The 13774-nt window shown below is 56.2% G+C and overlaps 1 protein-coding gene across 2 annotated transcripts in view; it reads right to left on the reverse strand.

The window, feature by feature from the left end:
* ITPKB (inositol-trisphosphate 3-kinase B) overlaps positions 1-13774 on the reverse strand; it is a 106569-nt gene that overhangs the window by 16883 nt on the left and 75912 nt on the right. The gene's annotated exons all lie outside the window — the stretch shown is intronic.

Raw genomic sequence — 13774 nt, forward strand, 5'->3', positions numbered from 1 at the left:
GGGATGGAGCTCTCTGAGATCCTCAGGGATCCAGTGGCCAGGGGGCCTGGGACCAGAGAGGCAGGAGGGAACAGGCATGAGTGAGAGTCTCAAGGCTCAACCCCGCTCTACAGAAAGAAGTGGGTGCTCCAGGGTTGGGGGAGTGGTCCTCTGATGGCTCTGGGACCCAAGAGGCTTCCAATAAGGCTGAGCTCTGAGTAAAGGAGGCACTGTTCTGTGCACGAGGAAGCATGTCTTCATCGTGAACGTGGGCCGCACACGGCCAAGGCCAGAGAGGCTTCCCCTTCCAAGGTGGCGTGTTCCACTGGTACGGGTTGCACCCCAGGGGACTTCTGGACTCTGCTGGCAGTGGCACTCCGGGGCTCTTCCCCAGGGTTTTTAAATAGCAGCACCCAGGCGGTGCCTAACATTGCTGCCAAGCGCTAAACAGAAAAGCAGATGTGGTCCAGGCCCAGGAAAAAGGCTGCAGGGTGACTGCTGTGTGTCCCCCCCCCCCCCCCCCCGCCACCCCACCCTCTGCCCTGGCCTGGCCCCCAGGAGCAGAGGGAAAGGGGAGGGCAGCAGGCGATTACAGAGAACTGGTTTTCTTATGAGGCCCAGGAGACTGCTGCACCCCTGCAGGAGCACCTCCTTCGGCAGAAGCCGCTTTCCAGGCGGCGGGTTCCAGCCTCCCTCCAAGCCCCTCGGCGGAGGAAGCCACAGTCCTCAGAAATGGATGCTAGGCCTCTCCCCCGACCTACGCCAGGCGACCGAGGCAGGAAAGGAGGGCAGCCTGATCACCCGGAAGATGGCTCACTCGGGGCTCCGGCCCTCACCTCTTCTCTCCTGGGAGGTTTCCAATGACCTAGTCATGTCTCTGACAGCAGCCACAGCCCCGGGTCTCTGGCTTCTCAAGCCAGATTTGTCTAACGCACAGGCACAGCCCTCAAGTGCCTTGAACGTGGCGGGGCCCAGCCACCCAGTCCCTCCCTCGGGCAGCGCGGGCTGCCTACTGACCTCACAGGCCCATTCTTTCATCGCCTCCCAATCAGCAGGGCATCTGTACACGCTTTGCTGACCCCTCCTGAAACGCCCCCAAGATGCCACCCCTGACGGCCTCCCCAGCACCGGCCTGGTGTCCGCATTCTCATCACTGCTGGGCTCTCACTGTGGGACAGGAGCTGGACCAGGTGCTCTATGGCCTCCTTCCTCATCTTCAAACAACCTGATAGGTAGGGGTATTCCCTCTGCAAGATGAAGACTCTCACACGTTGAGCTGCTTCCCCGAAGTTGTGTCATGCTCCTCCCCACCAGCAGGTGCCAGCGTCTAGGGGAACCTCAAACCCATTCACCAACTGCCATGCCTATCAACAAGCAGGGCCCCTTCCAGCCTGGAGCACACCGGGCAGGGTGACAGGGACAGCAGATTGGGCAGGAAGGACAAAGATTTCTTCTAGGAATTCCCATTGGGGCTCAGTGGTGATGAACTTAAGATCCATGAAGACGCGGGTTCGATCCCTGGCCTTACTCAGTGGGTTAAGGATGCAGTGTCACTGGGGCTGTGGTGTAGGTAGGCAGCTGCAGCTCCAACTTGACCCCTAGCCTGGGAACTTCCATATGCCATGGGTGCAGCCCTAAAAATACAAAAAAAAAAAAAAAAAAAGATTTCTTCTAGGTAGTTCCCCTGCTAGGCTCACAGGCCACTCTGCTTGGGGGCGGGGGGGTAGGTGTCTTCTGGCTGCTTCTTTAGCAGAGGGTTCCAGAGCATTCATGAGATGCTCCCGCAGCCAGCCACCCAAGCCCCAGGTATGTCTCATTCCAGGGCTGGGCAGGTGCCACTCGCAGCTTGTCTGGGGCCCCAAGGATCTCCCATGAGTCAGATCAGACCAGCTCAACACTCCCAGACCATGGCTGGAATTCTGCACTTGGGATGTACTTGGGAGCCCTTCAGGGGAAAGGAACGCCCCTCCAGAGCTGATGACCTGTGGAGCAGGGCAGGGACCCCAGGGTGGGCTGGAGACATCCAGCTTTCACCTTGATCCTGTGCTGGGGTAGGCTGACCGCTGCCCAGAAGTGAGGTTTCTCCAGCAACGCCTCGGCTGACGGCTGATGACTGCCCTGCTGGCCTAAACACACACTAGTTCTGCTTGCGCTGTTTTCTACCTGAGAGCAGGGCCGGGCCTTCTGCTGGCGTTTGTTACAGCTCTGACCTCGCTCTGTAGGAGATGGGGGTCTTGTCATCCACGCTGGCTGCACAGGAAAAGGCTGGACCCTCATCCACTCGGAGAAGTTTCGAAGAATCAGAAAACAGCCAGAGCTGGTGGGTGGGGGTTTGGCCCTTTAAGACTTAGCGTGGCTGGAGGTGCCTGGTGCCCTGAGGCTGGTCTGGGCAGGTCCCTCCCTTTGTACCTGACTTGACAGGAGCAAAAATATTCAGAGAATGTGGAGAGAGATTTGTAGTAGGAGAAAACAAAACAAAACTAGCAGCAAATAAATCCCAACCCTCTTGAGGTGACAGAAAGCCCCAGGAAAGGGACTTTCAGAACCTGGCAAACACCAGCTGAGCCTCTCCAGCCACAGGCAGCCAGTCTCCCCGGCGGCTCAGACTTCACAGGCCGGTACAGCCTGCGGGGCGACCGGCGCCTTTGTGAGGCTCAGGCCCTCACACAACCCAGCTCCCTTTTTCCTCCCCTTCTCTGCCCAACTTTTGGCCTCACAGCAGAGGGGATCCTGCTCCCCAGAGGCCAGCAGCAACGTAGGGCGACCCTCCACTCGGCAGGTGGCGTCTTGGCAGCGCGGGGCAGCCCTGGCAAGCGCAGCCGTTCACCCCCCTGGCCTGGGCTCCGAGTCACCCTTGGGAGCCCAGCGTGGAAACGATCCCTTGGCCAGCGGGGCTGCCGGGCCCGGGCTGGGCCCAAGAGAGGAAGTCTCCAATGTTCTGTGTTTATCTAAATCAGACTCCAAGCCTCCCTGTGATGCTAATGGCTCCTGGGTAAACGCCACCCTCCTGCTGGCTCAGCCAGTCGTTGGTCTGACAGTATTCAGGCTGCAGGGAACACAGCCTTAGACAAATAAGGGGCTAAGTGGGATGATCTCAGAGCCAGGCCTTTGTCTCCCATCAAACAGGCAGAAAGGACTGGCAGAGATGATGAGGAAGACGAGGAGGAGGAAGGCGGGGAAGCAGGGACCGGCACCAGGCCTGGGGGATAAGAAGGCCTCTAGCCACTGCACTCACGGGTCGCTTTAACTACCGTCAGGATCGGCGGCATGATACACCGGGCTCAGTGCAAAATAAAAATGTGCACCTCTTGCTCCAAACTCGGTTAAGAGCACTGGGGTGAGGTCGCAAAGCATGCACCCTTCGCTGACTGAGCGGTTCTCCCACCCAGGAAGCTGGCCTTGCCCCCTGGCGTAGAAAACAGCTCCACTGTTTGGTGGTGGCAGGTGACCCTGGGCCGGCAGGGCTCTCTGGGTTCTGACCTGCTCCCTCTCCGCTGATGACCACAGGCTTGAGGCCTCAGGGGCCTGGGGCTCTTCTTGGGGGGCTTTCCAGCAACAGCAGCCCTAAAAGTACAGGAGGGGCTGTGACGGTCGCCCTCAGGCAAAGGGCGGAGGGGCACCGCCAGCTTCCCCACAGGAGGGCCAGCTGCCCAGGGCCAGCACCTTCTCCTCCACTCAGCCCACCATGCCCTGTGGGGTCTGCTGTCTTCTTTATACCCCCACCTGCCCCTCCAAAACAATGTTGTGTTTCTCCATGTAATTTGGGGTGGGCGGAGGAAGAAAGGGTAGTGCTGGGGGAACAGCTGCTCCTTTGCTGGGGGACAGCCTCACACCCTGTGGGACGGTCAGCAGGCCCCTCCCCTATCCACCCAGGGAGCATCTGCAATTCACCCGACGGGCTTTCTCTCAGGCTTGTGACATTTTGCTGGCAACCCTTAGCTCCATATTCCTCCCTGCCCACCCTCAGACACTGTAAGGGTGACACCTTCTGCCACCAGGGATCTTCGCACAAGAACGGGTGCAGAGGCAAAAGACTCAGCTGGCGCCTCGGCATCTCAGACATTGCTGTCCCCAGAAACCCCTCCTCGGCTGGAGCTGTGCCCCCTGAGCCTTGGGCATGCCTGCAAGCCAGCTCTCATCTGGGCAAGTATAACCCTTCTGAGAGCCAGGATCCCCAGCCCCTGGCCCCACCAGGCGCTCAGCAAACCCTTGCCGGGGGTCTCTGAGAAGCTGCCACAGTCAGCTGGGCCTTCAGGCTGAGCCAAGCCCCACACAGCAGGAGGTGGGAGACCACATCCAATGTCGCCCATCAGGCACCTAGGCAGAGCCTCCGGCAGCAAGCTGAAGTTTCCAGGCTGGTGTGGGCTCTGTGCACAGCCTCTGCAAGGCCTGGACTGGGTCAGAGAAGCGGACCTCCTGGAGAGAGCCCCCCCCACCCTGCTTTACCCAGGGCACCCCGGCCTGCCTGAAGCGTCCCTTCCTGCTGCCGCTTCACCGGCCTGCAAAAGAGGACTGAAGTGGCATACTCTCCCCTCCGGCTGGAGTGTGTGGAAAACCCTCTGCCTCCGAGCTGGAAAGGCAGGCCACAGTGTTGCATTTCGGTTCCAGAGGACAGCATGCGAAGCGGAGCACAGCCCAGGTTTGGGGTTGAGGAGGATCCCTTGCTCTGCCGACTCCCGGCTGCAGCGGAGAACGAGCCTTTGAACCTCTCCCACCTCAGTGTTCTCATCTGTAAACGGGGCACGATATCACTGCACCCGCCCTGCCCAACCCCACAGACTTATAGAGATGACTGGTGAGGTGGGACCACATGAACACGCGCTCTGTACACCCTCATGTGGTCTGTTTGTACTTCTGTCTTTTGTTGCGTGCGTGTGTGTCTTTTTAGGGCCGTACTCGCAGCATATGGAGGTTCCCAGGCTAGGGGCTGAATCAGAGCTGCATAGCCACAGCAACGCAGGCTCCGAGCCGAAATCTGCAACCTATACCACAGCTCACAGAAACGCCAGAGCCTTCAACCACTGATCAAGGCCAGGGATCGAACCTACATCCTCATGGATACCGGTCAGATTTATTACTGCTGAGCCACGACAGGAAATACCCACCCCCCCTGCTTTTTAAAATGAAATAGTTTTCTCCTCCAAGGCACAGGAGACTGGCAAAAATCCACTGCGCACTTCCAGAGGGTCAATCACTGCTGGTGTCAAGATGATGAGCTAACTGTGTGATCAACTGCTTACAAAGCTTCCCCTGGGATGCTCTCGGCAGCTGGGAACCCACAGGGCGGCTCCCGTTCGGCCTGCGTGACTCAGGGAGAGCAGAGCCAGCCAGCGCCCGGGTGTCTCCACGCCAGTTTCTGGTTCAAAAGGTCAGTGAAGGTGCCAAAAGGAGAAAGAAGAGTTTCCTCAAGAATCCCATTTCACGCATGCGGAACTCTGCTGGGCACCGGCGAAAAACATAATAAAAAGACTGCTGAACAAACTTCATTTTATACAGAGGGTTTTTAACTCCTCCTTTTTTTTTTTTTTTTTTTTTTGTTTAAATTCCCAGGCTAGGGATGGGAATTCCCAGGCTAGGGATGGCATCGGAGCTGCGGCTGCTGGCCTATGTCACAGTCACAACAACTTGGGACCCAAGCCACATCCACCACCTACACCACAGCTTGCAGTAATGCTGGATCCTTAACCCACTGAGTGAGGCCAGGGATCGAACCCGCATCCCCAGGGACCCTATGTCGGGTTCTTAACCTGGCGAGCCACTGGAACTCCTTAACCCCTTTCCCACCTGAGTTGTTCCCCCAATAGTCTAAGCATTTGTCCAGGACTTCCCTCTTTATTTAAATAATTAGGTCACTTGGTTAACTTTTATTTTTAATAATTATAAAAAAGATAAAGAGAAAGGGGAAATCTCTAAAATATCAGAAAAGGGAAATTATCTCTGGACCCCGTGACTCTCCAAAACAGTATCACCAGAATCGTTTCCCTTGCTGCACACGTGGGCCTGTGTGTGTGCCTGTGTGCTGGTGAGGGCCCAATGACGTGGCCTGTCCAGGGAAAAGGGAAGAGAAATCACGTGTTAAATGCCTGACGTGTTGTTAGGTACTGTGCTCATTTTTCATGTAATCCTCACTCACAACACCGACACAGCTGACCCCTTTCTGCAAATGAGGAAATATGTTCAGAGAGGTTAAGTAACTTGCTCAAGGTCACACAGCTTCCTGGTTTGCTCTGAGGATTTTGTTCTGTTTCAGCCAACAGGATAACGGGGCCCCCATGGTCTCTCCTCCTGTTAAGAAATGGCCTCAGATAAACAGCAAGTTCATTGTCAAAAGAGTGACCTTTCAGATGGGGAGGCCTGAACAAAGGCCTGCCTTGCCCTCCTTCCAAGTCGTTCCCAGAACAGCCTCACTGACACACACTTTGGGAGGAAAGGCACATCAATAAAGCGCTGAAAGTGGGTGAAGACGCCCCTGCCGGGGGAAGGTTCGCTCTGCATCACTGCCTTTGTTCTGTGCTTGCAAAAGTCTGAGCGAAAGGCATTGAGTTGTCCATGTTTGGAAAAAATGCTTTTTTCTTCTTTCTTTTTCTTCTTTGGGTCTTCCTAAAAAAGCAGTTAGGTTTCCCTAGTGATCATTCTTTCCTTCACTGGGGAAAAGCCTGTGCTTCTCCCAGGCGGCAAGGCCAAGGCTGGCCAGCTTTGTTCATTGTATTCGCCCTGGCAGAGTCCTCCTGGGACGCCAGCTGGGTGCAGGCCCGGGCAGGTAGGGGCCCCTGGCTCAATCTCTCCATCCTGGACGCCTGGTTAGAAACCTGGCTGGGGCCAAATGTGAAACCCGCCCCTTGCCAAAAGGGAGCTGCGAGCCTGGCGGGGGTGGTGTTGGAGGTGCAGGGGGTGGGGGTGGGGGGAGGCCTTTCAAAATCAAGATACCAGGGATCGGAAAAACTAAGCCCAAGGACTTGGCAGGGCAGGTAGCTCTGGCTAAAAATAAGAATCTGGATTTTAAGACTAAGCGTCTTCTTGCTTTAACCAACAAGCAAACTCGAGGCACCAAATGTAAAAACACGTTTTGAGACAGACCTGAGCAATGCTGAGTTTATCCTACCCCTCCCCATGCCCTTGCAAGGTGTGCCCACAGGTGAGGCGGTTTGGAATCCCTTTCAGGGAATTTACGGCTGGGCACTACTTTGCTCTCCTGTCCTGTAGCGAACCCAGCAGCTGACAGTGGCGGGGTGGGTGGGTGGGTGCAGCCCCTCCCCCAGAATCAAGGGCCAGAGAAGCGCTGGTCCTCGGCAGCCTCTGCAGGCCCTTGGCTGCGGGCTCTGTGTTCTCAGGGTCGGTGCTCAGGCCTCTCCACCTCTGGAGTCAGATCAGAGGGCTGCTCTCCTCCGGGTCTGGAATGGAGGACCTGGTTGGGATTGCAGATCCTGCTGAAAAAAGGGAGCTCCTGGAGTCCCCATTGTGGCTCAGTGGGCTAAGAGCTTGCCCAGTATCCGTGAGGATGCAGGTTTTTTATTTTGTTTTGTTTTGTTTGCATTTTTAGGGCCGCACCCACGGCATATGGAGGTTCCCAGGCTAGGGGGCAAATCAGAGCTATAGCTGCCAGCCTACACCACAGCCACAGCAACGCGGGATCCGAGCCATGTCTGCAACCTACTCCACAGCTCACAGCAATGCCAGATTCCTGGCCTCGCTCAGTGGGTTAAGGATCCAATGCAGGTTCAATCCCTGGCCTCGCTCGGTGGGTTAAGGATCTGGTAGCTGCAGCTCCGATTCAACCCCTAGCTTGCAAACTTCCATATGCTGCAGGTGCAGCCCCCAAAAGCAAAAATAAATAAAATAAAATAAATAAAATTAAAAATGGGAGCTCCTGATGCAAGTGTCTGGCTCGGGCTGACCCTTCATGACAGATGCCACTTTGGCCAGTCACCTCCTAGCAGCGTGTTCTGGCCAAAGCCAGGAAAACCCTGGGCAGCTGCCCAGCTGCCCTCCCCCAGCTGCCCTCTTTCTGGTGCAACCAGAGGCCTGGTTTCTGGGACAAGGGCAGCGACCTAGATTGGCACACGGGGTCCTCCCTCGCAGCCTCTCTCCCGCCTGCGCCGTCATCCAGAATCTCTGCCAGAGGAGGCTGGGGAGGGCAGGTCCCACCAAGTGCTCCCTGTCCGCCCCAGATACCTTCGGCTCCCCTTCCGCTCAGGCTCGCAGACGCCCTCTCTGATCCAGCAGGGCCGGCTGCCTTCCTGCACCACACCTGCCCCGCCCCCAGGCCCCTGCCCCCAGGTCCCTGCTCACGCAGGCACTCGGCCTGCAGGGCTCTCTCTCTGCCTTTCCTTTGATCCACATCCTACCTATCCCTGTAGGATGGCGCTGGAATTTGTTTTTGTTTTGTCCTGTTTTTTGTCTTTTTAGAGCCACACCTGTGGCACATGGAGGTTCCCAAGCTATGGGATGAATTGGAGCTGCAGCTGCCGGCCTACACCACAGCCACAGCAATGCCGATCCTTAACCCACTGAGTGAGGCCAGGGATTGAACCCACATCCTCACAGGTAATAGGTGGGTTCCTAACCCAGTGATCCCCAGGGGGAACTCCCTGGTGGCACTGGAATTTGTGAGCTGGCCCTACCTTCTTCATAAAGCTTCTCAGCACGCCATTCCTGGAAACTCCCCGTAGCAGAACAGGCTTTGAGAGCTTTGTGATCCTCGGTCCCATGTTGTGTCCCCCATCAGTAGGTAAGCTTCTAGAGAACTGGGCATTTATCCTGACACTGATGTATGCCCTCTAGGCTGGACACACAGTGGGAGCACAATACCACCTGCCGTGGCACTCATCAGAAAATTGTACAGGCCCAGCGCAGAGCCGGGACTCATCTGGCTATGTCCCACCTCCTAGAAGTTGAAATGCACTGAAACCAGCTCAAAACTCTTTATGCTCACCTGCTGAAGCCTGGATTGTTCCAGAAACATCTCCAGGGAGCATCCTTGTGTGGATTTGCTGTTCCCTCTGCCTGGGGTTCATGCCACACCACCAGGCTCCAGGAGAGCTGGGCCCACTCCAGGAGTCTTTTCACATGCCCGCACGAGGCCCTGGGGCTGCTTGCAGTCTGGTGTAATCCCTTCCACTCAGCGCGGCTCCAGACCCACCCGCGTCCCTCTCCCTAACTTTACAGGAGCTGGCAGCAGAGAGGCTTGCAATCTTGCCAAATCAGCCCACCTCCCCTTTTTTGTTTTTTGTTTTTGGTTTTTTTTTTGGTTTTTTTTGGTTTTCACCCAAGAACGGAGGTATCTTTCACCCAAAATGGAACGGCTCCTCATACTCCCAACCAGGCAGGGCCCGGCCAATGTTCCATCTCTGATCCAGAAGGTCACTGACTTGGCTCCTCCTTCCTCCTCCCTGCTGGACTCCATCCTCTTAAGAACTAAAAATAATGGGGGCGAGAGGAAAGAGGGGAGAGGGAGAAGCCGCTGAAAGCATAGGAAGTGCTTTGGCGCACAGAGGCCCAGCACACCTCTCCCACTGCTGGGCCGCTGCAGCCCAGGGGGGGAGCAACAATAGGAGGAAACGGCGGGCGGGGGGGGGCGGGGGGAGCGGTGGGGGGGCAGGGGCTGGCGGCCTCTGGGAGCTGACTTCCTCAGGGACAAAGCTCACAGGACAGAAATGCTCAGCCTTTCCTCTGGGAAAGGGCGTCCGGGGTTCTGCCCAGCTGGTGAGGCCGCCCCTGCACTACTCGAGCAGATCCCTTCCCTCCCTTGGCCTTGTCTACCCCTCCCCAGAGATTTTATTTTTAATTTGGTCAAAATGCAAAAAAACAAAGCTGAGTTACAGAGGGTGGAAATTTACTGAAGGTCCTTACTAGTCAGCAAACAACTGGCACTAAAGGCCTGGGACTGCTCATTCAGCACCCCCAAGGCCCCTTGCGGTCCCTTCCTCACAGAGGCCAGTGTCCTGACTGCCCCAGGCCTGCCCGTCCCAGCCCTACTGCAACTCCTCCAGCTCAGTCCCTTCTTCTGAGTTCCTAGGAGGGCCAGGCAGGCAGTGGAGTGGCGCCAACAGCATGTGGGGGCTTCCAGCAACGGTAATACCTAGGTGATTCATCTTGACAGGTACTGGAGCCAGACACAGGGCTAGGTGCTTGATTAGGAGGTATTAGGAGGACGCAGAGAGATTGAACACCTTGCCCAAGGTACTCTACAATGGTAACAGCAGATGGACAATTGAGATTTGAACCCAGGAAGTCTGGCTCCAAGGTCCAGGCTCGTCATCACTCTGCCAGGCTGCATCAGTGGTCATTTGTTTCTGTTTTGTTTTGTTTTTAGGGCCGCACCTGCAGCTTATGGAGATTCCCGGTCTAGGGGTCAAACCAGAGCTGCAGCTGCAGGCCTACACCACAGCCACAGCAATGCCAGATCTGAGCTGTGTCTGCAACCTACACCACAACTCATAGCAACACTGGATCCTTAACCCACTGAGTGAGGCCAGGGATCGAACCCGCATCCTCATGGATACTAGTTGGGTTCCTCTGCTCTGAGCCACAACAGGCAACTCCTCATTAGTTATTTGTAACATGTAACCTTTCCACCAGATAAACCCAGGTTAGATCCTGTTATTCCTGGCTGATGGTATTGGCAAGTTGCCAAGCTTCAGCTTCCTCATCTATAAAATGGGACCCCTCCCCCAAGTCCTGCAGGGTGGTTTCCAGGATTAAACTCTCTCTGAGCAGTGCCTGCTCTGCACACAGAAGCACTGAGTTGGCGGGGTCGGGGGGTCACTGGACGACACGGCCCACCTCCATTGTGTGGGCTATAAGCCCCCTGAGGGCAGGAGCCTGTCTGTGCGATGAAACACACAGAGGGGACCCTGGACTGCTCAGTAGAATGAGCAGCAGGTCTGATCACCTCCTCTTCCAGGCAGCCTGGGCCTTTCCAAGAGGCAAGTGCAGAAAGCAAGGGCCACAGCTGGCAGGCAGTGGGGCCTCAGCAACAGGCCTAGTCCTTGCGGTGAAATGACCCCTGGAACTGCTAGGGGCTGGCCTTAAACAGTCTTTCAGAGTTCCCGTCATGGCTCAGCAGAAACGAATCTGACTAGCATCCATGAGGATGCAGGTTCCATCCCTGGCCTCGCCCAGTGTGTTAAGGATCCAGTATTGCCGTGAGCTGGGGTGTAGGTTGCAGATGTGGCTCAGATCTGGCATGGCTCTGGCTGTGGTGGAGGCTGGCAGCTATAGCTCCGATTCGACCCCTAGCCTGGGAACTTCCATATGCTGCTGCTGAGGCCCTGAAAAGATAAAACCAACCAACCAACCCAGAGTCTTTCTGGAAGCCCACAACACCCGGGAGCCCTGCTGGGGCGGGTGTGAGAGGAGGGGCAGGAGGAGGCAGCCTCGAGCAGAGGCTGCTGGGCTGGCAGCTCTTCTCTTTCCTGCAGACCCTCCCCGCCCGCCCAGTCCTGCCCTGGGACCCAGCGTCTGAAAGAAGTCTCTCTGATAAGTGGCCCGTGTGGAAACAGACTTCTTTGACCCCATGCTGGAAGATGACATTTAAAAAGCCAGGAATCTTCCCTGAAAGGAATTCTTCTGCAAAACGTGCAGGAATCCAAAAAGTCCCCTTCCTCCACCCCTGCTTCTGGAAACAAGCTTCTCCTGTACCAGCAGCTCATATTTTCCCAGAGGTTCCCTGAGACTGAACATCTTCGGGACTCTGATGTTCGTGGTCGAGGGGACAAGATTGCCTCCACATCCCCAGTTTGCGACAAGTTGCCTTCTGTAGGCCAAGAACACTCACAGACGAAATACTACCTTTTAAGTAGTTTCTAAGAGCCCAGAAAGCACCTGTGAGAGATTTGCTGGGGGGAAGGGCGGTTACTGTGGACTAACCTCAAAGTCAGATTGGGGGGGGCGCTCCCATGGAAAAAATTTCCAACAAGGAAACTCTGCAGGAAGAGCAAAATACCGCATGAGAACTTACAGGCAGTCGCAAATATTTAACTATATTTAGAAAACATTTCCAAGCAAGATGCCTGGGTGCAAGTCTTACTTCTGACAGATGACACTGATTTGCCTATGGCTTAAGGGTGCTCAGCAAATGGGAAGGCACAGAGGATCAGAACCCGAGCAGCTGCAGCTCTGCCCTCCCCGCCTCCTATCCCTCCTCCAGAGACTAAAGCACAGGCTCTGACTCGGTTGGGCTCTGAGTCACCTGGCCTCCCTCTCTCAACCTGGGCTGTTCGGCTGTTCGGGGCAGAGGCCTGTCTCAGGGAACAGGTCATGCATCTGCTCCTGTGTAGACTGCTGGAGGTACAGGAAACGGGTTGCCAAAAAGTCACACCCGTGGTGCACCCCCAAGCGTGAGCAACACTCGTCAGCTCTCAGAACGCAGATGTCCCCAGGGTCATCCTGACGTCTGTGTCGGTATGTGTGATTTTCATAAGCAGATTGACTCATCGCCCTTCCCCAGCATCTCTGTCAACAGGGGCCCCGAGTGCTTACTGAGCACTTTCCCGTCTAGCAGGAGCCTCCCGGAGCCCTGAGAGACAGGCAGTGGGCTCGAGAAGCACCCAGGGGCCTGGGGGCTCAGCCAGCCTCGTGTCCCCATCGGGGGACAGACCTGGGGCTCCTGCACATGGCAGCCTGCATGTGCAATGACGCCTGGGGGGGGGGTCCCCCACACCTTGGAAGCAGGGACATCCCACAACTATTTCCTTCACTTTTTGCTTCGGCTACAACCCATTAGCATTCCTTTCTTCTTTTTCTTTCTTTTTGGCCGCACGTGTGGCACAAGAAAGCTCCCAGACTAGGGGTAGAATCGGAGCTGCAGCTGCCAACCTACACCACAACCAGAGCAAAGTGGGATCCAAGCCACATCAGTGACCTACACTGCAGCTTGTGGCAATGCCGGATACTTAACCTACTGAGCGGGGCCTGCATCCCCATAGATACTAGTCAGGTTCATAACCCGTTGAGGCACAAGGGGCACTCCTAGCCTTTCTGTTATATTAAGGTGTTTCCACAGCAGCTCTTGGGATTGTTACACGCATCTTCGCAACACTGGTGGCATCTCCTAGGTCGAGATGGGCGAAGAAGGCTGCCACCGCAATCCCTCCCGTCTTCTCCCTGACAATGATGGAGAAGCTGAAAGGCAAAGCCAGCGCTGCAGCCGCCTGTTCTGGACGGTGGCGGAGTTTCTGTCTAAGGTACACGCCACCCTCTGCCTCAAAGACCGCCCCACAAAAGTTCCCCTCTTGCCCTCCTGGCTTACACAATGCTTCTGGTTCTCTTAGACACATTTCATCTCCTTTCTACCGAATTAAGGGAAATGACAGGTGATCGAGAGATGTAAGGGGGTATCTGAAGAGTGTATTCTGGAAGGGCAGACACTGAGGAACAGGCTTCATGTCCCGAGGGTCCTTCCAGCCAGTGGCCCCAAACCAAAGGAACTAGAGAGACCTGGGCAGGACTGGGTGGTTCCAGGAGACTGGGTTTAGGTCTCAGCAAGCCTCAGGCTTTGGGCGCAAGGAAAAGGCAGGAGTGGAGAGACGAGTGCAACGAACACCTGCCATGTGCCGGGGGACACGTGCTTCCTGGGGGGAGTCTGGCAGCTAAGCTGGGAGCCTGGACACCTGGACGAGGCTCCAAAGCTGCCCTTCTGGGTACACAGAGCCCCAGGGCCTCTATCCCAGAGACAGGGACACTCTGGAGTCTCACAGTGACCACAGCCCGGTCATGGGCTCCCCCACTTCACCCCCTGGGTCTCTGGGGACAGCCCACATTTAGGAACCACAACATCAAATCTAGAGAACAGGGC

The sequence above is a fragment of the Phacochoerus africanus genome, chromosome 12, assembly GCF_016906955.1.
Source record: "Phacochoerus africanus isolate WHEZ1 chromosome 12, ROS_Pafr_v1, whole genome shotgun sequence".
Taxonomy (NCBI): domain Eukaryota; kingdom Metazoa; phylum Chordata; class Mammalia; order Artiodactyla; family Suidae; genus Phacochoerus; species Phacochoerus africanus.